Here is a 12,134-nt window from a genome sequence, read left to right as displayed (position 1 = left end):
GCACTGCCATCTTGTTTCGACGGCGCTTCCGGGTTTTCGGTTGGAAAGTACTTCCGGGTTTTCAGTTGGAAAGCGGTGTTTGGGTGCTCGCGCCTTAGTTTCGTCGAAGGGGGGTGGTGGCTTTGAACTAAGAGCCGTCCCGATGGCGGTGGAGTCTCGCGTTACTCAGGTACCGGTCCGTGGAAGAATAAATAGTCGTGAAACCGGTCCCTGGTTCAAGAAAGGTTGGGGGCCATTGCTCTAGGACATCACTTCGTCTTTCTTATTTGATCAACCTGGTGCCCTGTAAGAATTTCAGCTTGTCAGCCACAATTGTCAGCCACAATTCCCAGGCATTGTCCATGTCCAGACTAGCCTAGTTCAAACTTATCTCCGCTTATGAAAGTTGTACTTTTAATTGGTGGCCCTATATTTTTGTCGCCCAAAAAGGCCCACCCTCCCTTCCATTCAGGTGGATGCTTGCCAGCCATGATTCTCATTCAGGAAAGTTAAAATGAGAAAATGGGAAATATATACACAACTTGCTTCCCAGCAAGCTGTGTCGAAGAGGCTGAAGTATAATGAAATACAGACATATTAAGGTCAAGTACAATGACTGCTGTCAGTTTCCTCACAACCACCTTTCTCTTTAAAACAGGGATAACTTCAGCAATAGAAACTAAGGCATCTTATACCCATATCAGATTATCTCCTTAGCTGCATTTCTCACTGGGTGGCCTCTTGGAGGGGGTGGGAGATACACGACTTGTAGAGTATACAGTCTGAGGGAGGGTGTCATGCCCTAATTGGCATGTCAACCAGAGGCAGCCGCCTGCCAAGTGGGCTGATTTCAGAGGCTAATGTGGGTTGGACCCAGTTAAACCTTGGATGTGAGACCACGAAGAACTGCCAAGATGTTGGGCCAGATGAGGAAATTGGAAAACCATCCTCGGAAGAAGGAGGTTCTTCCAAGGATGGAAGAGAAGAAGGAAACCAGTTCTGCAACACAGCCAGGACGACTGCATGAATAATATCCAAGTGGGCCCCACAATGCTCTCTGGAGTTCCTTCCTCAATTATTATAGCACTAGCTCGATTCCCGTGCTTCGCTACGAAACTATGTGGTTGGGCTTAGTTTTTGGGGAGGAAAATAAGGGTGGGTGGAATTCTGCCTCTGCCTACCAGCATCCATCGGTACTCATCTGACTATCGTCCTGTCAGTATGTGAGAGAGTTGTTCAGTTTGGAAACTGAAACAGTATTTGCTGTGTGAGCAAGGAGACAGCAAGGAGTCTGGGTGTGGCTTAGCTCTACTGTTCTGTACTAAAGCTGCTTGGTGCTGTGAAACTAAAACTGAAACTCCCCTCCTCTGCTTGTGTTTTGCATTTGGAACAGATTTCTTTTCAGGTGGGGAGGGGGAGTAGAACTCCTTAGCATCAGAGCGTGTTAATAATAATAATATACAAAATATTAATGCTCTGATGGTCATTTCGAAAAATCCTTTCTTAGTGAGCACCTAGAAGCCAAGAGGAACATAAGTGCCAAATTTCAAGTTTGTAGGCTTTACGGTTCTGGAGATTTTGTGATGATGCGTGAGTGGTCTTTCACTTTTATATATGTAGATAATAATAGAGTTGGAAGGGTTTTCTAGTCCAATGCCGTGCCCGAGCAGGAGACCCTACATCATTCTGGACAAACGGCTATCCACCCTGCACAACCAATGTCTTGTAGGCACAAGGATCGTTCAGGACCAGTGACTATTCCCGCCTGGGGAATCTCCTGGGCCTCTCAGCTGCCCTCCCCCCTCCTTGAAGGGAATGTCAAGGCAGCCCCTCCATCTACAGCTAACCTTCTCCCTTCTGTGCCTTCTGTATCTCCCCACAGCTGCAGGCTCCCCGCATGATTCATTACAAAATGCAAACAGACCACAATTATTTACAAGTTGAAAAGCCAGCGTGGAACTGATGTCTGTTTCTAGAAGAACCTAAATGAGAACAAATTCCTCTTGGTTGAAGAGAAAAATGCGACTCTGTCCCTTTCGCTGGCTTTCTCTTATTTCTTTCGACACATCTGCAAGCATAAAGTTTGCTGCAAGCTGAAGCAAGAAACCAACTACTTAAGAGACACCTGAGGATACCTTCATCCTTGTTTATAAAGGGTAATAGCCCTCTGCCATAAAAACATTAGAGCAATATACAATAAAAAATATGGATTTATGGATTGTGGTGAAATCAACCACACCAATATTTACAGCCTATAATCAACATTCTAGCAGGCATTACTCAAGGCAGACCCCGAACTGTTACAGTAATATTGTGCGGTTTCTGCCTCAGAAAACACAACATTTGTGTGCCTTAGCACCTCTGGCGGACAAAAAGACAGCGATTTTAATCATTGGCTGGCAAAATTTTCACTCCTGGGAAAAATGTCATTTCCCAGGCCTTTAGGAGAAGGAAGCCATTGGTGAGCCAATAGGATGCGTGGGTCACATCGATCTGGTGCATAGGGATTGGAACCAGTAATTTAATATTGTACAACTCATGAGATGTTACTTAATATGCTTTGTTTCAAAAAGGAATCGAGACACAGCCACTTGACTGAAAGTGGTATAGGGTTTCCTGCTTGGGCAGGGAGTTGGACTAGATCAGTGGTCGCCAACCAGTGGGCCGGGGACCACTGGTGGTCTGCAAGAAAATGTTTGTGGACCGCAGAGAAATGTCACCCTCCAAGCACCCCCCAAAGCAATTAATCCAGGCTGTGCGGGAACACAAGGCTTGTGGCGCTTGCATTGCGAACAACACGAGGTAGTGAGGGGAGAGGGGAAAGGGTGGAGGGAGGAAACTTGCCCCACTCGCCCCATATGCCTTGCCTGGCCACTGGGTTGCTTCTTTCTGCTTCTTTCTTCTTCTGCTTTTGGCTGCACGCAAGGAAAGCAGCAAGAGTCTTTATCTCCCCTAAACTCTGCCAGGAGAGAAAGAAAGACTTCTGATGCTTCTGCTGTTTTCCTTGCATGAATCCAAAAGTCTCTCTCTCTCTCTCTCTCTCTCCCCCCCTGAAAACACAGCTGGAAATGGTATCCTGCGATCCCAAATAAAAAATGATTGATCTGCAGACAGAGACCCTGGGAAAATCCCAAAAAAGTCTGCAGGCAAATTCCCCCCCCGTTTTCCTACCGATCGCAGAATACTCTCTCTCTCTCTCTCTCTCTCTCTCTCTCTCTCCTCCCTCCCTCCCCTCCTCTCTCTCTCTCTCTCTCTCTCATCCATTGGATCGTTGAGGTCCACAATAGACTTGTTAAAAGTCTTAATAAAGGCCAGGAGATTGAGACATTCCTTATCTTGTGTGGCGGCGTGTTCTAAGGAGTAGGAGCAGCTACTGAGAAAGTTTGTTGCTGGGCTCCCACTCCCTTACGTCTCGTGGGATAGAGGCCATCCTTCAGTAATTGCATGGGACAGAACGAAATTGAGTGGGACAGGCCCACAGTTAGCTGGCTGCAAAGCCACGTAAGGCTTTCATGATAATAACCAGCCCTTTGGTTCAGACCCAGAATCAAGCCATAGTAACTAATGCAACAATTGCCTCATAGGAATAACAATGCTGAATAACAATGCTGAACCTCCCCCAGTTAGTAGCTAAACCATTATATTTAGTACCACCTGAAGCTTCCAAATCATCAAGGGCAAGTCAACTTGCAATGTTTAGTACCAGTGGTCTATCCATACATTGTTGATGATGAGTCATTGTTGTTGCGGCACCTTAGTGTGAAATGATATGCAACTGGCACACCAGCCAGAGTTGGGCAACACACACACCCCTGCCTCACCCCCACAAGCCATGATTAACACATTTTGCTCGAGCAGGGACTGAGAGTCCTGGAAGATTTCCAAAAATGCATCATACACTGAAGTAAACACAGGTATAGCAGGTCCTCTCTGCATACACCCATTAGAAAGGCCCACTCAGAAAGCAATGGTATCGTGTCCCCAAACCACCATCGTTCCAGATGTCCAGACAGATGCCGTTGTCAACGCTATAGAACAAAGGTCCTCAAACTTGGCAGGTTTAGGGCTTGTGGACTTCAACTCCCAGAATTCCTGAGCTAACATGACTGGAGGGGGAATTCTGGGAGTCCACAAGTCTTAAAGCTGTCAAGTTTGAAGACCCCCTGCTACAGAAGGCCTCCAAGGACACCATTCTCTCCTTATCACTTTCTGATACGGCCATACTTTGAATAGCCTTAGTTCCCTGATGTTTATCTTTGCACAAAATGCTAAGCCATAAGCCATGATTTGAAACCACAACTTGCTAAGATGAAACGAACAGGATGCCCATGGTTTATAGCAACACAAGGACCCAGTTTCTCGTCACAAAAGACCTCTGGGGCAAATGGATGGAGTCTGTGGACAGCCTTAGATGAGGCGGAGAAAAACCAGTTCCTGGTCATTTACAATTTGAGCCAAACATTTTCAGTCCCTGCCGTGTTGTTCCTTCCCTGAAGTAGTCTAATTCAGAGTTAGCGGAAGACCAGAAGGTCATGCCATATCCCAATTTACATGCCAAGACCACCCTATTCAACACCTTTAAAAGTAAATCACAGGATATTTTAAACCAAGAGTGCTACACAAATGACTTGATTCACAGCCCAGCTATGTGCAGCCAGGGAATGCAATATCAGTGAGAACCACGAAAATTTTAAATCAGAGGAATAATACTTCTCTATAACCAGATATGTGGAAAAAAACTCACAGATTTAAGAAGGTTTTGAAGAACTCCAGAAAGTTCTTTTCTCCTCCTCAAGCCATGCTGAGCTTCCTCCAGAACAGGCAACATCCAGAAATAAATTTTCTGAACTAGAAAAAAGGTTTGTGTTTCCCAGACAGTGTTCTACAATGCTCAGAAATGTTCCTTTTCCTGAATCACAAAGTTTTGGCTCGGGAAGGGAACTTCACACACGTTCCTTCTTTACTCTTGTAATTAACATTTCCATCATGAAGAGGCAATGCCTACTGACCCAGATTGTCCTTCTCACTCTAAAAATATAAATAATAATTGAGTCAACTCTGGGAAAAGATCTCAAGAGGTGCACTTCAGCAATTGTTTTTTTTTTTTTTTGTTAAAACCAAAGCAAACAGGCCCTTCAAATAACATGTAATATTTAGCTTTCAAAGTATAGAGGCAGCCAGCTTTCAAAGTATAGAGCAGGGTGTCCAATCTTGGCAACTTTAAGACTTGTGGACTTCAACTCCCAGAATTCCTCAGCCAGCAAAGCTGGCTGAGAAGTCTGTTCACAAGTCTTAAAGTTGCCAAGGTTGGACACCCCTGGTATAGAGGCAGCCAGCAATTTCTGAAATTTAAAGATCAAACTTCAATCTGAAAGCGTGTTGCTGATGTGTGCACTTCACATTTTTTATTCTTGTTAGGTTAAGCAAACGAAGCAGTACTTTATGACTATCCTTATTATTTTGGACGCTCAAGACTGGGAAATTCCCAGGACATGTTAATTACAAATTGTACCTACCATTTCTGACAGGTTTTTGGAAAACTAGAAGTAGAAAACATGTCCCCTTTACGTTTCTCTGCCATAATGCATTTGCTTCTTGCTGACTGGTTCACCATGAATTCTGGTCTGCTGCTGTTTCCACCTTAAAAAAAATAAAAATAACAGAGTTCAAATGTGGTCAAGTTGCACAAATGCAACTGGAATTGGACTATTCCAAGAAAGAAAAGAAAAAACCTAGCAACCCCCCCCCCCAAATTTACTCATTAGTAGATAGATTGCTTGTCTTTATATTCAATTAGACAGTAGAGATCAAGAGCAAATTCACTGCTGCTCATTTGTCCAAAGCTTCTGCATAAATGTGTCAAATCAGAGAGAGTTCAAAGCTTTTGGTGACTTTCAAATGAGGATATATGGATGTGCCGTAGTTTTAACTGAGTCATCACTGCTATAAATACCAATCTCGCCTTTAAATAGATGTAAAACTTAATGAAATAAAGCCTGAATGTTATCCTATCACATTTCTCTTTCTGTTCCTTGAAAGTCTCCCAGTGAGCTAGCAATCTGGGAGGGTGTCTAAGGATGATCTTGGAATAGGGAATACCTCTGAGGAACCCAAAGGACATCTGTTTCAACAGCTCCCCTCTCAAACTGACACCATTCGTTTGAACTCAGTTTTAGTTATCCTTCTTCTTTCCAGTTTTAGAAATGTTCTACATCAGAGGTCGGGCCGAGGGGGGAGGGTTGGGGGAGGGGAGGGGGAATGGTTCTGTGTGAGCAAGCAGCCATGTGTGTTCGAGCACACAGCTCCATTTGCACGAGTGGGTGGGTGGGTGCCTGCCGCTCGCACAAATGGACTTTTGCAAGCAAGCAGGTGCTCCCGTCCCTCGTGCCAAAGGGGCTGTGTGCACACTCATGTTCACTCGCCACTTGTGCAGGTGAACCTGCGTGCACACACTTGCCCCACCACTTGTACGGCCCGGTCCCGTACAGGCCTCCGCTCGGGTGTTGGGGACCCCCTATTCTACATAATGGCTCCTTTCTTTTGAATTCCCTTTAAAGGGAGGGGCATTAGAAATTTCTGAACAATATTTGTTATTTGTTCCATGGGCTCCCTGACATGCAGGTTAGCTTTACTTCCATGGCAAGAAAAAAAAAAAAATTACAGGTAGTTCTCGACTTACAACAGTTCATTTAATGTCCGCTCAAAGTTACAATGGTACTTTTCTAAAAAGTGACTCGTGACTGTTTTTTCAATACTTATGTCCGTCACAGCATCGCCAAGGTCATGCGATCAAAATTCAGAACTCCTGGAACTGATTCATATTTATGATGGTTGCAGTGTCCCTGAGTCATCTTGTGATAACCCAAAGGGGTGTGGCACAAAGGCAACACAGTCAGATAATCATTAGGAGTCCCTTTATTAGCTCCAACTTTGTCCCCCAATGTCCTGGTTACTTTCTGGCTGGAGAAAAACTCTCCCAGGAACAGTCTTTGGCTGCAGAGAATTAAGTCCAAAACGTGGTCAACAAAAAACTGTAACTAAAAATCCAATCAAGGCAAGTTGAGGTAATTAGTCCGGCAGGGCAGGAGCAAGAATTCCAGGCAGTGAAGGCACGGCAATAACTCAACACAGATGCCAGGAACACAGATAACTAAAGTCAACACAAGATAAACTCGCGTTTGCTCCCAGCAGCTGCCGCACTCAGCATGCATTTCTTTTAAACTCTCATACCCAGGTGTGGCTAATGAAGGGAATCAGGGCCCTTTCCTCCCCTGTAAGCCATGCACCCACGTTGCTCTCTTCTCTGTTCCTCCCTGAGTGCCCTAGGATGAAGAGGGGGTGGGCCTGGGTCTTCCTCTGAATTCCCTCTCCCTTGTTCTACCTCTCCCCTACTCTGCCCAGCCGGACTCTGCCCTTCCCCAGTTTCCTCCGCAGCCAACGGAGCCACACTCCCACTCCCTGTCAGCTGTTTGTCTTCCTCCTCAGATTCAGACTCCGACAGGGGCATGACACATCTGATCACTTTTTAGTTAACCTTCTTATAATCCAAGTTAATGGGGAAGCCAGATTCACTTAAGAACCGTGTTACTAACTTAACAACTGCAGTGATTCACTTAACAAATGTGGCAAGAAAGGGCATAAAATGGGGAAAACTCGCTTAAAAAATGTTTCACTTAGCAATAGAAATGTTGGGCTCTATTATGATCATAAGTCAAGGACTGCCTGTATTTGTAGACCACCATAACTGGATAAAGGAGCTTTCTAATGGGCCCAGGACTCTGATTTCTGGCTCTCTCAGTACCAGTAGCAACACGTACTACACGATAACACAATTTGGCTCACAGAAACTGAACCAATGAGACTTCTTCTGACATGAACAATCATGAAGGAAGCTCCAATTTGGACATGTCATCTTGCTGCTCCAATTATAGTTAGTATTGCTCCCAAGCCAAACCAAAACACCCATTCGCAGCCAATGGAGGCGGCAAGACCAGAGTAATTATCCAGGGCGTGAGAATGGGAGTGGTTGCAGAATGAAAACAAGACCTGGCTAGATGTTAAGACTGATTTTTGAAGGTGGCATCCTCATACAAGTCTTATTTATGCAGTGCTGAGGAAGGCCTGGCTACTGGTTGTCTTCTTAGGTGATGCCTTCCACGAGGCGTAGCTTGGCGAGTGGGTGGCCAGAGAAGTTGAACAAGCAAATAAACTAGTCCAAACCTGATGAATTTGAGTAACCTGCCACGCCATAAACAATGGTTTTCTGACTGGATTCATGCAGCATGCAAACTGCATCGTAGCTTAGCTCTATGAAGAAACCTAGTTTATAGATCAAAAGCTGAAGTAACCATTACCACATTCCTATGCATACTGATACAGCAATTTGTTGGGTTTGGACTTAAATACTGAATTGTAAATCATCATTGTAGCCTAGAACAGGGGTGTCCAACCTTGGCAACTTTAAGACTTGTGGACTTCAAGTATCAATCTTAAAGTTGCCAAGGTTGGACACCCCTGGCCTAGAACAACATGTGAATCAAGCCACAGCTGGCTCAGTCAGCACATATTTAGCACAAGGAGTGAACCAGTCTGCCTTTCCACAGATGAATTCATGCAAAGAGATCCTGCATCTTTATACGTAAATAAATTATTCTTTTTGTGGGAGCTCTTAGCTCTACTTAATTATAATCTTGAGTATCTACTTAACTATGTAATACTTTAGTTCCTTTGCTTCCAGTTTGTGACCAAATCCTTTCAAGTTCTCCTTTCAATTTCCTAGCTCTACATTATAACATCAAGCAAGCAATAACAAATATTAACGAAGGCATATCTTTAAGTTAGAATGACTCTATAGTTATTGCAAGCAACAGAATGACAGAATGCCTCGACGTACAAAAAATAAAAAAGCTCGAAACACCCGCCCACCTTTGCCAGGATTTGCCTTATACAGGTAGTCCTTGACTTACGACCAAAATGAAGCCCAAAATTTACATTGCAAAGTCGGACATTTCTTAAGTCGATTTTGCCCCATTTTTGTGACCTTTTGTGAATCGTGACCTTCCTTGCCACCGTTGTTAAGTGAATCTCTGCAGTTCTCAAATTAGTAACCCGGTTGTTAAGTGAGTCTGGCTTCCTCATTGACTTTGCTTGTCAGAAGGTCGTGAAAGGGGATAACCCCCGGGACATTGCAACCGTCATAAATGTGAGTCAGTCGTCAAGCATCCAAATGCAAATCACATGACCATGATGGGATGCTGCAACGGTCATAAGTGTGAAAAATGGTCATGTCACTTTTTTCAGTGCCCTTGTAACTTTGAACTAAGCGAACTGTTGTAAGTCGAGGACTACCTGCACTGTCCTTCTACTAGAAGTTGAGGAGAAAAATATCAATTGAGTTAATCTACAGGAGAAATGTCACTTGTATACTTACAATTTATGTTGACTGTTTCCTAGTATGATTGATTGCTTATTGTACCCTATCACTATCATTAAGTGTCGTACCTTATGATTCTCGACTCCTGATGAATGTATCTTTTATTTTACGTATACTGAGAGTATTTACACCAAGACAAATTCCTTGTTTGTCCAATCACACTTGGCCAATAAAAAAAGTATTCTATGCTATGTCACAGCTTCTACCTTATTGCTCTTTTACTTCTCCATTATCTATCTATCTATCTATCTATCTATCTATCTATCTATCTATCTATCTATCTATCATCTATCTATCTATCTATCTAATCTATCTCTATCTATCCATCTATCTATACACATGCACACACACACACACACAGAGAGAGAGAGAGAGAGAGTGTATTGCTATCTATTCTATGAATCAGTTTGGTACGTAGGCAGTCTTTGACTTACAACTGGTTGCTTAGCAACTGTTTGAAGTTGGACCCCCCAAATGGTACTTACAACCTGGATTTAAAGTACCGATAGCTGCCCACTCCCCAAGTCACATTTTGGACAGCCAGCAATTATCTTGGATTTACAGTTGCTTGCAAATGGCTGTGATTTACAGCTTTTTTTTTTGGCCAGAAACTGGTATTTACATCCTGGACCATGGCTTCACTTAACAACAGAGGTATTTGCTTAATGGCCACTGTGTTTATTTAATGACTGTCCAAAAAAGGTAATGAATTTGGATTGGTCAGGTGAATGCCTCGACTTATAATCGTCATAACAATGCAACAGAAATTCCGGACTCCATTGAAGTCATAAATCAAAGGGTATCTTAGTGGTGAAAGTGCTGGTCTAGAAGCCTAGGATGGTGAGTTCTAATCCTGCTTTCACTGAAAGCCAATTGGATGACTTTGGGTGGGTCATTCTCTCTCAACCCAACCTATTGCAGAGGGCTGTTGCTATGGGGAAAATAGAAGGAAGGAAGGAGTTAATATATATGTTTGCTGCCTCAGGAGTTACTTATAAAGTAATAAAGATGGGATAAAAAAATTTAAAAGGCTAAAAGTACTTTAAAATAAAATCATATAAAACAAGATGTATGCTGGTCTAGCCAAACAATAAATGCTGCCATGTGAACTCTTAAAGAAGCATTTCAGTTCCGTATATCACAATACTTCATAAAATGCTCAATACACAAGAGCAGTAAGTAAACAATTGTCTGATTAAATCCACTCAATCACCCACCCTAAAAGAGAAAAGAAAGAGAAGCTTCAGCATAAAAGGAGCAAAGCTGCTAAAAATACAAGGTTCTAAATTAGTAAATAAAAGCTAGCCTGCACTAAAACAAAGTGTTTTTAGGTACAAAGAAAAAATCTGAAATGCTAGCTGGCTTAGGTTTTTTGGCCATGTCTTGCTCTAGTTTTCTTAATAACTGATTTAAATAGTGTGTTAAAGGACCAATCAATAAAATAAGGTTTACAGCAATGTTTGTAATCTGGAATTACATCAAGAGACTCCATCATTTTGGCACTAATGAAATGCTTTGTGCCAGAGGGTGGCAAAGATTGACAAATTGGAAGGGAAAATAACAACAAAACAAAGAAGCAATCTATGATCCCAAGCAGGTAATAAGACAGATGTTATTCAACCAGATATTATGAAACTTAAGGTACAACATAATCACTGCTTTGCATCCACACCCATTATCTTTCCAAAGAAGAATTCTGAAAAACCATATAAGGGTACAAGGGAAACAAATAATCAATGTTTGAAAGCAAAGCAAGCAAGCAGAGGATCCTTAATAATAAAAAAACCCTCTCAATCCTCACACACACACACACACACACACACACGAAACTGTTGCTGCTATGAAAAATGACTTTATGTACATTTAATTGGGGGCACACATGTGAATGAACTCAAAAAGGAAACCTTATATACCATTCATCCTTTCGTTACTGCGTTTGTCACAGTCCAGAAATGTATAACTCTTGACATGCAAACAAACGAAGGGTAAAACTAAATTTAATTAATCAGTGTCCGTGTCTTGGCTCAGCAGATAGTTCCTGGCAGAGTAATTTGTGACAGCAGAGAGCTTCCATCAGCAACCATCTCCAACACCGCTGAATAAAAATAATAGTCAAGGGATGCAACAATGACAAGAAACACACCTCCGTTTGTGTCGTGAAGTTATGCCGTTTTCAAAACACTTACCGGTCTCTATAATGCACTCTTCCTATCCTTCCAAGGACTTTTAGACCGTCCCAGAAAAAATATCTGAGCAGGTGATCAGGGTTAAAAGAGTAAAAGTGACTTGGAGAAAGAAGTTTTATTTTTTTTTCCCCTTATAAAAAGTAACAGTCACACCCTGAGGCTGATAGCAGAAAAACTCAGCGAGTTGGGGTTGGTTTCAGTGGCTTCTGCCAGAGCCAATAACTACCTCAAGGAGAACACCTTTACTCCACTGGCCAGAGGGAAAAATCCACCTCCTTCAACGGGCACGTGACTCCCATATGCGGCCAAGGAAGTTCTTAGTCTTAACGTTGCTGCCAGGATGGCAGAAATCTCATGCTCCTATAAGAACTTGTGCGTTTCCTACACACACACACACACTGGATACGGCTCCTCGACCTCCTTTCCCAACTAATTTAAAGGCAATTTCTTTAGTTGGACTTTGGCTGGGAAGTACAAAGATGCCGCCTCGTCCAAAGTCCAAACCTGTGGCAAACAGGGCGCTTAATCCATAAACA

At 43.0% G+C, this 12,134-nt stretch overlaps 1 protein-coding gene across 5 annotated transcripts in view; it reads right to left on the bottom strand.

The window, feature by feature from the left end:
- Window positions 1-12,134, bottom strand: part of PPARA (peroxisome proliferator activated receptor alpha) — a 46,100-nt gene that overhangs the window by 32,599 nt on the left and 1,367 nt on the right. For 2 of the 5 annotated variants that reach the window (XM_087969523.1, XM_087969526.1), the window contains exons 1-2: window positions 11,599-12,034; window positions 5,496-5,619 (exon numbers count right to left, since the gene is read on the bottom strand). The gene's annotated coding sequence lies outside the window, so the exon portion shown is untranslated. Of the gene's footprint in view, window positions 1-5,495; window positions 5,620-11,598; window positions 12,035-12,134 lie in introns of those variants that run through there. The other 3 variants (XM_087969525.1, XM_026679256.2, XM_087969524.1) reach the window with 2 other exon arrangements.

Source organism: Notechis scutatus, chromosome 6, assembly GCF_049901735.1.
Source record: "Notechis scutatus isolate UNSWTSFEM ecotype Mainland chromosome 6, rNotScu1.2, whole genome shotgun sequence".
Lineage (NCBI taxonomy): Eukaryota > Metazoa > Chordata > Lepidosauria > Squamata > Elapidae > Notechis > Notechis scutatus.
The sequence above is the reverse complement of the archived record's forward strand: the minus strand, read 5'-3'. Positions and strand labels throughout refer to the sequence as shown.